Here is a 14,445-nt window from a genome sequence, read left to right on the forward strand (position 1 = left end):
AGGGAATATCATAATTTCATTTACCAATCCAATCCTAATGTACATTTGTTTCCATTTTTTAATTGATTTTTTAATTTTTTTATTTTTTGGGGGGTATCAAGGATTGAACTCAGGGGCATTCAACCACTGAGCCACATCCCCAGTTCTATTTTGTACTTAGAGACAGGGCCTCATTGAGTTGCTTAGCTTAGTACCTCACTTTTGCTGAGACTACCTTTGAATTTGTGATTCTCCTGCCTCAGCCTCGCAAGCCACTGGTATTACATATGCACCATTGATTTTTATTTTGACTAACATTTTTTCTTATCTAAGAATGGGTCAATTTGAGAATTTAGAGGAAGCATAGCATTCTGTAGAGATACTACTGGATTTAGTTAGAAGACTGAATGCTATTTCAGTTTGCCCCTTTCTCTTATGGAACTTTATAAAATGATCAGGCTGGACGAAATAATGTGTCCAGCCCTGCACAGACCTCCTTCTCCCATATTGTGCAGGAATTAAGCCCTTCAAAGTCACATGCAAGTATTTTAGCTGAAATAATCTGTAGAGGAGTCCCACCCAGAGTACCAAAGACTTCAAGATATCAACCCCTGCAATTGTCAGACAGTCAGTTGGGTCTGAGCCTGCTAAAGCCCCTGGCCTGGTCACTTGTAAACTGCAAGCAGCCTCGCCAATGAATCCTGTCTCTTCAGGTTATCCAGTATACTCTGCTGTACAAATATGATTTTCTATGTGCTAACCTGTGAAAAGGCTTGTCTGCACTGATTCAGAAGAATGTATGAAGGGCTGGGGATGTAAGCTTAGTGGTAGAATTCTTGTCTAGCATGTGTGAGGCCCTGGGTTCAATCCTCACCACAATATGAAGGAAAGCTTTTGCTTATGCAGATAGGACTAGTTCAGATCCTTGTTACGGTGTTGGTAATTTTTAGTTCTTTGATTTTTTTAGCATGGCTGCTTGATATTTCTGGGATGCTGACACTGACAACTACACTTACAATGTTTTCATGAACATAAGTCTATTTGGAAACCTCTTTTCCTTTCCAGGATCAGGTGGGCATTCCAAATCAAATTAATTACATTCATTAGAATCAGAGAACACTTTAATTTCAGACATTTGTCTTAAACATCTTTTAAATGAGATGATTTTACTGTTAAGTTTGTGTTAGTAAAGTAGAAACCTAGTAAGCTGCTTACAGCAAGGAGACTTGTCTGTGTATAGCTCAGTGACAGTGCTTGTGTAATATGTGTGATGCCCTGGATTCAGTCCTCAATGTGGGGGAAATAAAAGAGAGAGAGAGGTAAAAATTATTTTATTATTTTTAGCTACTTGTCTTATGCATCCCTGTGTTCTAAAACCCAATTCTGACAATCCTTATTAAAGTAATAAATTGATAACTAAAGATTTTAATTACATATTTGTTTATTTGAACAAGTCACACTTTGCTAAGCTAAAGAGAAATTCGAATGGTGGGGATTCTACAAGCAAAGGTGATTTTTCTTTCAGTTACAAAATTGGTTTATTTTAAAACCATTTTTAAAACAGTAAAAATGAGGAAGAGTTTTAAAAAAGAGGTTTCTTTAAACATTCGTGAGTTATTGGCACAAATGTTTTATATAGTTTAATTATATGCTATTATTTTTCACTTGCTTCCACACATGATCCAATCCTCTGATACTCCCAGGTTGTGAATTAGGACAGTCAGAGTTACAGTAGAACAGAAATTGGACTGAATAAATTAGGAATGAGGAGTTCTATTTCCAACTGTCACTTTCCCATTGTATAACTTTAGGTAAGTCATTGGATTTTTCTGAGACTATATTTAGACTATTAAGAAGTGGATTTTCCCAAAGACTGGCTGTGACTGCCTAAGAATAATTTGGGAACTAGTTTAAAATACAGATGCCAGGGGCCTTACTCAGATTCTGATCAAATAAGCCAGAGTTTGGATCAGTGAATCTGAATTTTTAAAAGAAGTTCCTCACATGGTTCTGCTGACTGCCAGGTTTTTAGAAAAATGTGAGTCCATGAGGGAAAGGAAATTAAAACAAAACCCAAAACAGGTACTTCACCACAGATAGTACTGTTGTAGAACACAGCTTGAAAATATCCAAACGAATTTTGATTTTGTTGAATAACCAGGCACTTGAGTTTAGATTACTTTTCTCCCATCACTACCAGGCTGGAGGTGAATTTGGCACATCAGGCATTGCTAAGGCAGGAGGAACTCCTGTAACAAGTACCTAAAAAATGTTTTAACAAGTTGAACTAGATTTTGAAAGCATTTTGAGATTTAGAGCTAAAAGATGGACAAGTGACTTTTTATCAGTTAAGAAAAAAACACTCAGAGACTATTTCCTTATCTAGAATTTATGATAAAGTACTGAGATCTTTTCTCTTGCTTTCACTTTCCTACCCCCTTTCTCTCTCCTCCTCGCTTTTCCACTCTCTCTAGCGTGTCTCCTTTCTCTTTCCTTTTTCTTTTCCTCTCATTTTCTCTCTTACCCTACAGGGAGATACTCTGCTTAATAAACTCCCTTATGTGATTTCAAAAAAAAAAAAAAAAAAAAAAAGTGCTGTTGTTCTTTTATTTATTTGTTTATTTATTTTTTATTGTAAACAAATGGGATACATGTTGTTTCTCTGTTTGTACTTATTATCAGTGATAGTATACTATAGTTTCTTCGGCTAGGTAACACATTTGCTCCAAGAACTTAAAAGCATTTCATATATTATTTTACTTTGGTGAATAATTATTCATTTCCTAAAGTTCATTAGTTCATATTTAATTCATTCAGAAAATCTAATTCTTTACCTATCCTACCCTTTTAGTAAGCAATTTTGTACTTACACAGAGGCAAGAAACTTTATAGCTGTACTTTAGAAAACTGAAAAAACATTTTTTTTTTGGTACCAGGGATTGAACCTGGGGTGCTTAAACAGTGAGCTACATCCCCAGCCCTTTTTTTGTATTTTATTTAGAGACAGCGTCTCATTGAAATGCTTAGCATCTCGCTTTTGCTGAGACTGGCTTTGAATTTGTGATCCTCCTGCCTCAGCCTCCTGAGTCACTGGGGTTACAAGTATATGCCACTGTGCCTGGCCCTTTTTTTAAATTGAAGGGAAAATTCAAGACTAAAAATTGACAGAGATTTGAGATGTGTTATTTTCAATTGCTTGTGCTGCCCTTATTTCCTTATTAGCCCTAACATTCTGAATTTCTGTGTTTTTTTAGGACTGTTTATGTTGCAGCAGCATTTGGGTGCTTCTACTATTGAGCCTGTGAAAAAGTTGGGAAAAGTAATGACCAAGAAGAAATCTGACACTTTTTTATTCTGTTAAATATCTGGACAAAATAAAGATAAAAACTGGATCTGTTGTGTTTTAGGCTTATATTTTTAATATTTTGATTGTGTTAGACTGTTCTTATTGTATTTGGAAAGTAGTGAAAAAACCCAATTTTGTTATTCAAAGATAACCAATTGTAAATATTTTGGTATATTTTCTATCACTTTTTTTTTTAATTTGCAGGGTTTTTAAAAACCATATATAAAATGTTGTACTCTGTTTTTTAAACTTCTCATAATGTCATGAGTAGTTTTATGTCATTTTATTTTCATTATGATTTTCAGGAGCAAAATTTAATAGCTACATTTATTCCTGTAGGTTATACTACTGTTGTTTTTTGCCATTTCTGTAGTGAGCAACTCATTTCTAATTTTTCACTACAATAAAAATACAGATTAATTTATTTGTGCACCAAGCTTTCCCTATACTTTGAATTGTATTTCTCTCTCTCACCCAGTGTTTTTGCTCATCTACTGACATTCGGATTTACACACCTAATTAGCTTAAACACACACGCATTTCTCCAGGGTTTGTCCAGTGCTAATCTGAGAAATGTCAAACTCCCTCAAGGCTTTCTGAGATCCCTAAATTGGTTACTATTAAAAACTTTAGGTATTTGTTTTGGGGGATTGAACCCTGGGGTGCTTCACCACTGAGCTATGTCCCCAGTCATTTTTATTTTTTTGTTTTGAGTCAGGGTCTTGCTAAATTGCTGTGAGGGCCTTGAATTTGCCATCATCCTGTCAAAAGCCCTCCCGAGTCCCTAGGATTACAGTAGTGTACCACTGTGCCCAGCTAAACAATCTTGGTAGTGATGTTTCCCTGTCTTGGTAGTGATGTTTCCCTTACAGGCCGTGGAGTCTTCTCCTGCTAGCTGTCCTTATTTGGGGCGCTTTAGTCTATCAGCCAAGTTTAAATACCTACTTGAAATTCAAATGGAAGAGGGTCAGTTTTAAATCCTTTTTCTCCTTGAAGGCTCGAGTTTATTCACACTCTTCTCAGTCACTTTAAAGTAAAGCATGTAGAATAAAGAAAAAAAAAAAAGTAAATATCTTTAAAAGTTCCTTTACATCTTTTTCCCATAATACTGTGTATCCACTTGCCTTGTGTCTACAGAATCAAAAGGAACCTCCCCCACCACTTCGCAAAAGTTCATTTTTGTAAAAGGAAAATGTTTCTCTTCACCACACCCCCTGCTGCGTGCTTTTCCCTACAAGTGCCCTCCTTGCATTCATTCCACTGCAGCACGATGAGCTTTCATTTGGTTCCTATCGGTGAATTTTTCAGTCGGTTCCATTTTTTGGTGCATCAACCTGGGACAAAAATAACAGGAAGAAAGGAAATGAGGACTTGTTAGCGAACAAGTTCTCCTTCCATCGCCAAGGTGGTAAAAGTCGTAGACTCGAGCGTCTGGGCCATCTGTATGTGAACGCGGGGTGCCAGCGTCCCGCGCCGCGCTAGAAGCTGGTCTACCAGTAGGAAGGACCACCAGGGGTCGGGGTGGGCCAGCACGGAACCGCCGAGTAGCGCTTCTTGACCGACTGCAGAAAGGGTTGCAGTGCACATCCATGTCCCCCGAGGAGGAGGCATCGTCACACATGCTCGGGTTCCGGATGGAAACTGACCCTTACTTGGCCACTCCTATCTCCTGCCTTAGGTGTTTCTGCAGGGTCATTTCACCCCTGTGAAAGCAGAACTACCGAGTCAGCGGTCAAGGTTTCAGGGAGAAGTGATCGGATTGACAAGAGGAAAGGCAGTGGGCGGGACTTCCGGCCTGCTGTTCCGTCCGCTGCCTTCCGGGGGCGTCTTCCCGCAACCTTCTCAAATTCCCTGGTCGGTGACTCGGAGCCAGGAAGAAACCCGACGGGATAGGCGCTGGGGGAGCGTGAGCTGCTGGTGAGAACCCACTGTGTGCATATGTTTGCGGCTCTGAGAGCATAAACTGTGGGGCCGGGACTGCGAGGAGCCTGAGGAGTGGGTCAGTGAGAGCGAGGAGTGTGAAGCAGGGGCTGCGAGGCCACTGCGACCGAGGGATAGTGACAGCGAGGGGACTGTGATTCAGTTGTAGCTCCTTATGAGGAGTCTGCTACCCAGGAGCAGTGAATGAGAAGGACTCTGACCTCGAGGAGCACCAGGGAGAGGCTGCGATGGGACCGTGACCGAGAAGGGAAGTATGAGGCACTGACTGCAAGGGAACTGTGACCACGGGGCAGTGACTCCCAAGGAGACTCTGATCGATGGATCCTGAGTGATAGTGACTGAGCGAAGGGAACATGGAGCAGCGACTGCGAGGGCACTCTGACCAAGGAGCAGTCACTTTGAGGGACTGACTTGGAGAAGAGGGTGAGACCAGTACTTGGGGATGGTAATGTAGTAGGATTGTGACAGGGTTGTGGTACAGTGTGTGATTGAGTGACTGTGGCTAGACAGAGGTCTTTAGTGGAAAGCACACTGGTCTGGGACTTATCAGGCAGACCTGAGTTTAATTTTATGAACAAACTTTTTGTGGTTAGGAAATTTACCTCACCACTGAGTTAGTTTCTTTATAAGTGAATAGGAAGTTTAGACTTTCATTAATGTCTGCCAAACTATGAGTTCCATCCTAGTATCTGGGTGTGAAATCATGTTAGTGGATGGCACCTGATTTTTTTTCAAAATGGAATCAGATAGAAATTTTAAGTGTATTTACATAGAAAGGGTATTATTTCATAAAATGTGCTTCACTTACGTGTGTATGAGATTATGATGTAAAATACTTTCTACATCATAAAATGTGTGAAGTAAAGTGTAGTAAAAAGATTTGAGAAACGTGAATCAGGTTATTTCTAAGTTTTCTTTCAGACCCTAAAAGTAATAATTCTATAATTCTATGATTAGGGCCTTGTTTGAAAGTACAGAGATGCAATTGGAAAAATGGGATCTGTGCTTGGGATACTGGCTTTATCTGATTGACTTATCTGGAGGTTTCCTGAATGTAATTGAAGTGACTAGTTATGACTAAAGGCTGAAATTTTGGGATCTTAGTTGAGAAAACCAGAAGGTATGTTGAAATAAGGATAGTGACATTTATTGAAGCAGTGAATATTTAGAAGTTTGTGGTAGAAGAAACTGTTAGAAATAGACACTGAGGAAGGGGAAAGTTTGAGGGTAGGCAAGGCCTGGGAAAGGAACTGAAAATAGAGACAGAAAACATTCTGCTGAGAATAAAATGGAGGTAAGGAGGTATGACCTTCAGATCTTATTTGATATTAATATTTAATGATTCTGCAAGTACATGGAGTTGTTAGTAAAAAGATAATGATAAATGGGATTTGGTGCAGTAATGGTAAACAGATGATGAACATTATGGGAAAGAAAGGTACACGAAAGCATGGACATTATGGGAAAGAAAGACAAAAGGTGGGTCGATCAGCAATGGTGACTAGAGTGCCACGTGGGAGAGGCTTTAATGTATTTAGCTATCCAACTTGGTGATTTATGTACTAGAGGCTTAGCCTAACATACTGGAATGATGGCACACTGTAGGTATTTCAAATGATGTTTCAGTTGCAGGTTTTTTCTTACTCATTCACCCCCTTTTTTTTCAAGTGTGCATTTAGATGGTTTCATTTCATTCCCTCTTAAGAGGGCTATTAGTGATGAAATTAACTGAGTGTTGTTACACCCTCCTTTGTAGAAGGTGCTACTGATTTTGCCACCTAGCAGCTTAAAAATTATTTAAGAAGCTTGAAGTCATTTTAGCTTATCACACACTCTGTTAATATTTAATAGCTATCCCTGCCCCCTGTACATGCATACGCTTTGTAATAGAAGGAAGAGTGTTAAGAAAGTTTCTTAAATGGGAATGAATTGGGAATGGTAGGGAATGGGCTTCCCTCAAAAAATGCCAGTTACACCTTTTTCCAGGATTATATATGTTTATTTGACTTACATTTTATATAACTCAAAGGAACTACTCAAGCTAGAACAATATATATTTCAAGGTAACAGACTATAGAAGGGAAGACACTTAGGCTTGGGGACTGCATTACTCCCTTTGGGGTCCTTTTTGTTGGCTGAATGAAATGATTCTTTTTGACCTAGTCTGCTTTGTACATTCTCTTTGAAAACCAATATGATAGGACTGGGACTATATAGCTCAGTGGCAGACTGCTTGCCTAGTATGTGTGAGGCACTGGGTTCAATCCTTAGCAGCACCACATAAAAATAAATAAATAAAAGCAGTCTGTCCATCTAAGCAAAATATTTTTAAAATCCAACATGATAGCTTGATTATCAGAGAATGAACTGTTTCCCCAATTTCTCTTTGTGTAAATAGTTGGGGTTTTATTTTCCTTGGGGAGCTCCTCTTTGGATATGTGATTCTTTAAGGAGAATCGTTTATTCCAATAGAGTCTTGGATTCAGAAGTCCTAGGTTACTTTATCTGATGTCAACATTGACTCATTTTGTGATTATGGAAAGTTTTATCGCAATTTCTCTTCTTTTAGTTTTCCTAGATAATTGAATTATCTGTATTTTACTATTTACAAACCAATGAGTAGATCGGTATATATTATGCTTCTTTTTTTAAAAAAAAAAAATCTTTTTCCTTCTTTCTTTTTGTAATCACAAGTTGAAAGTTTTGTTAGTTTGAGGCTTTCTATATTTGAAGTAGGATGACTGCCAATGAGCTAAGGGAACTCAAGGATCTGCTAGGCTGTTATATCACATTCACAAGTATTTACAAACCAGTTTTGAAGTGAGGGCTTCTAAAAATAGTGGTGTTTGGTCTTTGCTTTATACTAGAGACCATGAAAACAGTTGTTTATTTTTCAATTTGCAGAGTTATATTAGATGTAACTAATGGAGGTATGATTATGTTGCTTGCTTTTTGGTCCTAAAACAGGAGTATTAATCTTTTTTGTTATGATCCCTGTGGCAGTATGGTGAAAAACCTTGTGCAATCTTTTGAAATGGGGTGTCACTTTGTTGCCCAAGGTAGCCTTGAACTCATGGTCCTCCTGCTTCTGCCTCCTGAGTAGCTGGGATTACAGGGATGGGCCATTGTACCTGGCTTGGAATAATATTTTTATATGCAAAACAATACATAGAATTATAAGAAAAGCCAATAGGAATACGTATCAAAATATTTTAAGTATATGATATAGCACTGTGTGTGCTTTTTAAGTTTATTTTTTGTGCTTTTTATTAACACAGTAAATAATGTTTATAATCTATCAGTAGATCTTATAACTATAGTAATTTTAAGATGATTTTGAGTTTCAACACCATTTGAAGAGAATTTGTAGCAAGTGTAAAATAAGAATTTGGGCTGGGGTTGTAACTCAGTGGTAGAGCACTTACTTAGCATGTGTGAGACACTGGGTTCAATCCTCAGCACCACATAAAAATAATCAAAAATAAAATGTATTTTGTCTATCTGCAACTAAGAAATAAATTATTTATGATTCCTATTGGTGGCAGTATATTTGTCTACTAAGTCTACTATTACATTTGTGGCTTATGTTCATAACTGAAAGAAATGGTGATTTGATCAAAAGTTAGTGAAAATAGATATGTAACTTTTCTGGGTCCAAATTCACAGACTTTCGATTTCTATCATAGACCCTGCCTTAGAGAAATAAGTTTTCTAACCTGCTCTAGGAAGAGCACACAGGGTTTACTTACAGAATCTTCTGATAGAGTAGTGGCAGAGTAAAATTGTTGAACTGTTAAGAAGTGATACATTGTCCCTTGGTATTTTTAGGATAGTCTCTTTCCTAAAATATGTAACCAGTTCCAAGCATAATTTTTATTTTGTTCCATGGCTAAAACAGGGTCTGGCACAGAGTAATGGCCAATCAGTGTTTGTTGAATAAGGGTTTCTCTGGAGAAATTAGAGGGAAGAGATCAAGTTCAAAGCTAAGATCTTCGATGTAGCAATTTAAGGGTCTCAGATATTGAGGAATAACATTGAATTTTAGCTTAAAACTAATCTATCAGTGCAGGCGATGTTGTGAAATTCACCTTTATATTTAGAAGTTCTCAAATAAGGCATTCTTTTGATTTACTCTATATAGTGTGGTAATATATATGGACTAGTTACTTAAACTATAGTAGTCCTAAATTAGAAAATTATTTCTTCAAATAATCCTATTCTTAGCACTGTTTCCACTTGAAGTTGTACAGATCTAGGAAAATTTGTCACCAAATTATTGTTAAAACTGGGAGAATGGGAGTTGGCAGATTTCTTTGGTAAAGGGCTAGATAGTAAATGTTTCAGACATTGCAGGTCATATAGTTTCTGTTGCAGCTACTCATTTCCATTGTAGCACAGAAGCAGCCAGGGACAATATATTGGTGAATGAGCATGGCTGTTTTCCAGTAAAACTTGAATTTCAAAAACAGGAAGTGGACCATCTTTGGCACCAAATGTAGTTTTTCAACTCCTGATCTAGGAGGTCTGCTGGTTCTTGAATCCAGTTCTTCTTCCTATTTTGGGTTAACCATATCCTCTTCAAGCTTCAAAGGACTTTCCACAGTTGGTGATGCCACTGTACTGTTACCTGCTGAAAGGCCTGAACGTACAGCATGGCATGATTAATGAAGGCCAACAGCATTAAATGCACCTCTTGGAATTTACAGAGCTTGCCTTTTTAGAGCACCACTTTTTAAAGTGCCACCATGTAGAAGCAGGTAAAGATCTCACATAGGAAAAAGGCTCGCTTAGTCAGCCTTGGAACTGGGCATTGGTATACCAGCAGAAAAATGCTGAATAGAGAGTTTTACTAGGAAGATAATGTAGGTCCAGAGATGAGGGAAAGTAGGAATGGAATGCAAAGTTTGAATCAGATTTTTGGATTGTGGAAGCCTAATTATAACTTGCTACTATTAAGATTGTTACATAGTTTAGGAAACTGAGTTGACCTCCTCTTTTGCCCTGTATTGCTTGCCAGATCTAAAAGGAAGTGGAATGGAGGGGGATTAGGTTGAAGTCCATAAAACTGTGCTTATCAGTAAGACTTTCATCATTAAGACACAGACATGGGACTGGGGCTTAGCTCAGTTCCAGAGTGCTTGCCTAATGTGTGAGACATTGGGTTTGATCCTTAGCACTATATAAAAATAAATAAAATAAAGGCATTTCGTCCATCTACAACTACAAAAAAAATTTATTAAAGAAAAAAGACATGAACATTAGCCCCCAGATTTCATCTCCTTTAAGACATTGATATTGAAAAAACACTTAATAAGCTGTGTCCTTGGTGTCTTCTCACTACTAGCCTGCCCCCTCACAAACACATTTTCCACTTTTCTAGCAGGTGAACAAGGGGAGCAGTGTGTACAAGGAGATGAGTCAGCAGAAATTATGCCAGGTTTTATGAATCTGAGTAAAAACAATCACAGGCACATGCTGCATTTTGTATCATGAGAGAACTTTGGAGACTCTGAAGTGCTCATAGGCTGGATGACAGTGGTGGTGGTAGGCAGGTGGGCATTTAATATTCCTATTTACAATCTGTGCTCAAATAGAGAATTTCAGTGACTAAGATAAAGTGATTTATCTAGAGACTAAATGGGTAGCAGTGTTTGATGCCTTACAAATGCTGCATTCTGGCTGTCAGACCCCTTCAGCTCTCTTTTATAAGTCTTTTGATAAATTTTTCTGTGAGGAAACAGGAAATTCTACTCTTATAGGGCTCATGAGGGAGGTTCTGTATTTTATGTCTGATTGCTTTTCTTTCCTGATTAATTAATGTAGGTACTATGACTGAAAGAATATGACATAATTCATCTGCAGGGCATTTAGGTAATCAGCTGCCCCATTTTTACCTGTATTGGCTCTGGAAAGGTGCCATCATTCCCAAATCCTGTCTCCCACTGGACAAAGAAAGATATTAAGGCAGTCTCTGTGTATATGTACCTTTTTTTCCTCTTGAATGTAGATATTTGAAGTCATCTTCTTTTCCAGGGCTATCACTGCATCTTTCCTTGAATGGTATTGGTTGATTACAAAGGTGCAGTTATCATAAACAGTCTGAGAAGTGTTATCCTTATTGCTTGATATATTTAAATGGTTACTGGGCAATTGTGAATGTTGTAAAGGTGATGAGGTTTTAGGTCCAGCTAAGTTTCAGTGTAATGACTTAAGAAGCTGTCAAGATATTATGATGTGCACCCTCCAACATGGTGTCAGCAGTAGATTAGGACCATGGGTCCAAGCATTCACCACCACTTGGGGACCTTGTCTGAAGCAACTGCCACACCTCTTTCATCTTTTCTTGGGCAGGGGCCAGGGCCAGACAGGGTCTCCCTAAGCTACACAGGCTGACCTCCCAAGCAGCTTGGATTACAAGTTTTTCACATCTGAGAGTAGACCTCTTAGAAGCTCTGTTGACCCAATGGCATCCTCTACTACCATGCCTCTAGGATGTCACTATGAAACAAAGTATGTTGCTTTCACCTACTTGGGACACCCTCAGGAGAAGCTTTAAGAGCAACATCTTTCACCCCAAGGGGTTCAACTAGTTATAATTTCACAATCTCTGGACCCAGAACTATATTTAAAAGTTAAATCTGAAATTGAAGAAGAGCTAAAGTCCCTGGACAAAGAAATTTCTGAAGCCTTCAGCACAGACTTTAACCATCACACTTCTCCAATGTTTAGCCCTGCTAACTCAGAAAGCTCTGTAGAAGACTGCTTGGCCCATTTTGGAGAACAAGTATCGCAGAAACTGAGAGAACCTCTGCATAAAGCTTTGCAAGTGCTCCTCAGCCAGGGAGTTACCATTTCTGAGTGAAAATGTGCTTCTCTAAGTAGTTTGGGATCTCTCATGCAGGGCTAGATTGTTTGTTTTAGGTGAACTGTGTCATTTCATTTCTCACTTTTCTTCACTTCTTTTTCCTTTTGCTTTCCCAAAGCATTTCTGTGTTTTGAATGACAACTTTGCCTCTAAGAGTTGGTTTAACTGTTCTAACAAAGATTTGATGGTTTCTATTATTTGTTGTGATATCAGATTTCAACAGATGAATTTAACTGTGTTGTAAACACAAGCCATCACACTTGTCCTAACCAATTTTTACTGTGATTGTAGTTGGCCAACATAAATATAATGGTTGGGGTTTTATGCATTATAATGTGGTATTAACATTACATTTTAGATATCTGTATTTCAGAATATATCTATATCCCAGATATTGCTAAACTTTAGGGTTGCACATCTGTCCATGGAACTACTTTGACATTCTAATAGTGGACTTCCTTCCTAGATATGGATCTGACCATATTAAAGCTAGAAACTAATAAAAATGAAAGTATAGTAAAATAGAAAAAAAAGATTATGATGTGCTTATTATACTTTCTCCTTTCACATACCTTTTCTCTATACTGGCACAATGGCAAAGTTAATGTGTCTAGGTGGCATCTGTTGGAACATTAAGGAAAGTGGAGAGCAATTTTTTTCATTTTTAAGCACTGTTATTAAATTATTCCACATTCTATGGTGGTGCATAAGAGTTAGTAGATATGAGGGCTATTGAGAAATGAAAAAAACAAAATACTTGAGAGACCTAAAAAGTCAAAGTTTAAATATTACTAGTCTAGAGGAAAGGTATGAGGATTAATCTTTTTAATTTATAAACTCTTTTAGAGTTATTATTATAGTATGTTATTATTATAGTAGAGTTATTATAATATGTGTGTATATATATACATATATATATATATATATATATATATATATATATATATATTTTAAATTTTTGGGTAGTTGTAGATGGACAGCATACCTTTATTGTATTGGCTTATTTTTATGTGATGCTAAGAATCAAACCCAGTGCCTCTCACATGCTAGGCAAGCACTCTGCCACTGAAGTTCAGCCCCAGCCCTGCATTAGATATATTTTTAAACTCAAAGAATATATAACATAGGTGTATATTAAAATATATGTATTCAAAATTAAAAAAATCTTAGGACTTCAGTTTAAAATATAATGTGAAATATAAAACACAAAAGTTATCTTTAGAAAAATAGAAGAACTAGGGTTAGGGATAGAGAGCCAGTCAAGAAAAATGGAAGAAGTGTATGTAATTAGATAACAAATAGTATAAATAGATAAGAAATAGAGTAAATAGATGAAGCAAAATGCTTTTTAAGAAATTCAAAGCAACTTTCTATTACTACACCAATTCAGTGAAACATTGGGCAATCACTGTACACTAGGGCTTATCACTAGGTTTTGCATGTTTGAATTAATGAGTTTTATTCTTCCAAGTGTTAAAACAAACAAACGGGTTAACAGGCTTCAGCAAAAGGAGTATGTATTAGTTGGCATAATCAAACAGTTATTGATCTGGTTTATCATCATCAACAGCCCTGCTTTCTTTGTGTTGATTATCTCCAGAAAGACTTTCCTTCTGGTTACAGGATGACCAACCACTAGGTAGTTACAGAATTGTTCCTAGAGCCACTTCCCCAGGTTTAAATACACAAAGAAAGAAGTGATAATCTTTGTCCAAGCATTCCCATTGGGAGAGCCCTGAGATTTGCTCTGATTGAATTTACTTAGGTCACATATTACAGCCCTCCCGACTCCCACAACCCCCTCACCCTGGTAATCTCTGACCACAGAGCTTGATATGCTACTTGGGTTAGGTTTGGCACATTCTGACACTAGGACTGAAGGTGAATCCACACTGAACAGATGAGAGTTTCCAGATGAAAACGGGCTCTTTTCAGAGCAGAATGATTGAATGCTATAAAGGCAAACAGGTATCTAGTAATTATAGTCTGATTTCTCATTTGATTCTTACCATGTATCAGAAGGTAACTACATTTGATCAGAACCTTTATTAGTCACATGAAGAAACCCATAGCATCAAGGGATTTACCTTAGCCTGCAGTTAAGGAACTAAGAGGACCTAGAATTAAATCCCAGTTTATATGTTGTGATTCCTGGTATAGTGCCCTCTCCACTCTTTTACTCTGGATTAAACCAAAACGAGCCCCTGGCATGCCTAAGTACTCTGCCAGTGATATGCTCAGAAGGGAGGCCAATTTTATGAAAAGTGAAATTAAATTCCTGCCTGACATAGTGTATCCTGGTCAAAGTTCAATA

The 14,445-nt window shown here is 37.6% G+C and overlaps 1 protein-coding gene and 1 pseudogene across 2 annotated transcripts in view; both read left to right on the forward strand.

Annotated features, from left to right (window-relative positions):
- The window catches only part of LOC306652372 (uncharacterized protein), a 131,659-nt gene that overhangs the window by 91,256 nt on the left and 25,958 nt on the right, over positions 1 to 14,445 (forward strand). The gene's annotated exons all lie outside the window — the stretch shown is intronic.
- LOC306652388 (bcl-2-like protein 13) lies at positions 11,126 to 12,619 on the forward strand (annotated as a pseudogene). The gene has a single exon. The product of its transcript is annotated as a bcl-2-like protein 13 (transcript).

Source organism: Sciurus vulgaris (genome assembly GCF_902686455.1).
Source record: "Sciurus vulgaris genome assembly, contig: HiC_scaffold_181_arrow_ctg1, whole genome shotgun sequence".
Classification (NCBI taxonomy): Eukaryota; Metazoa; Chordata; class Mammalia; order Rodentia; family Sciuridae; genus Sciurus; species Sciurus vulgaris.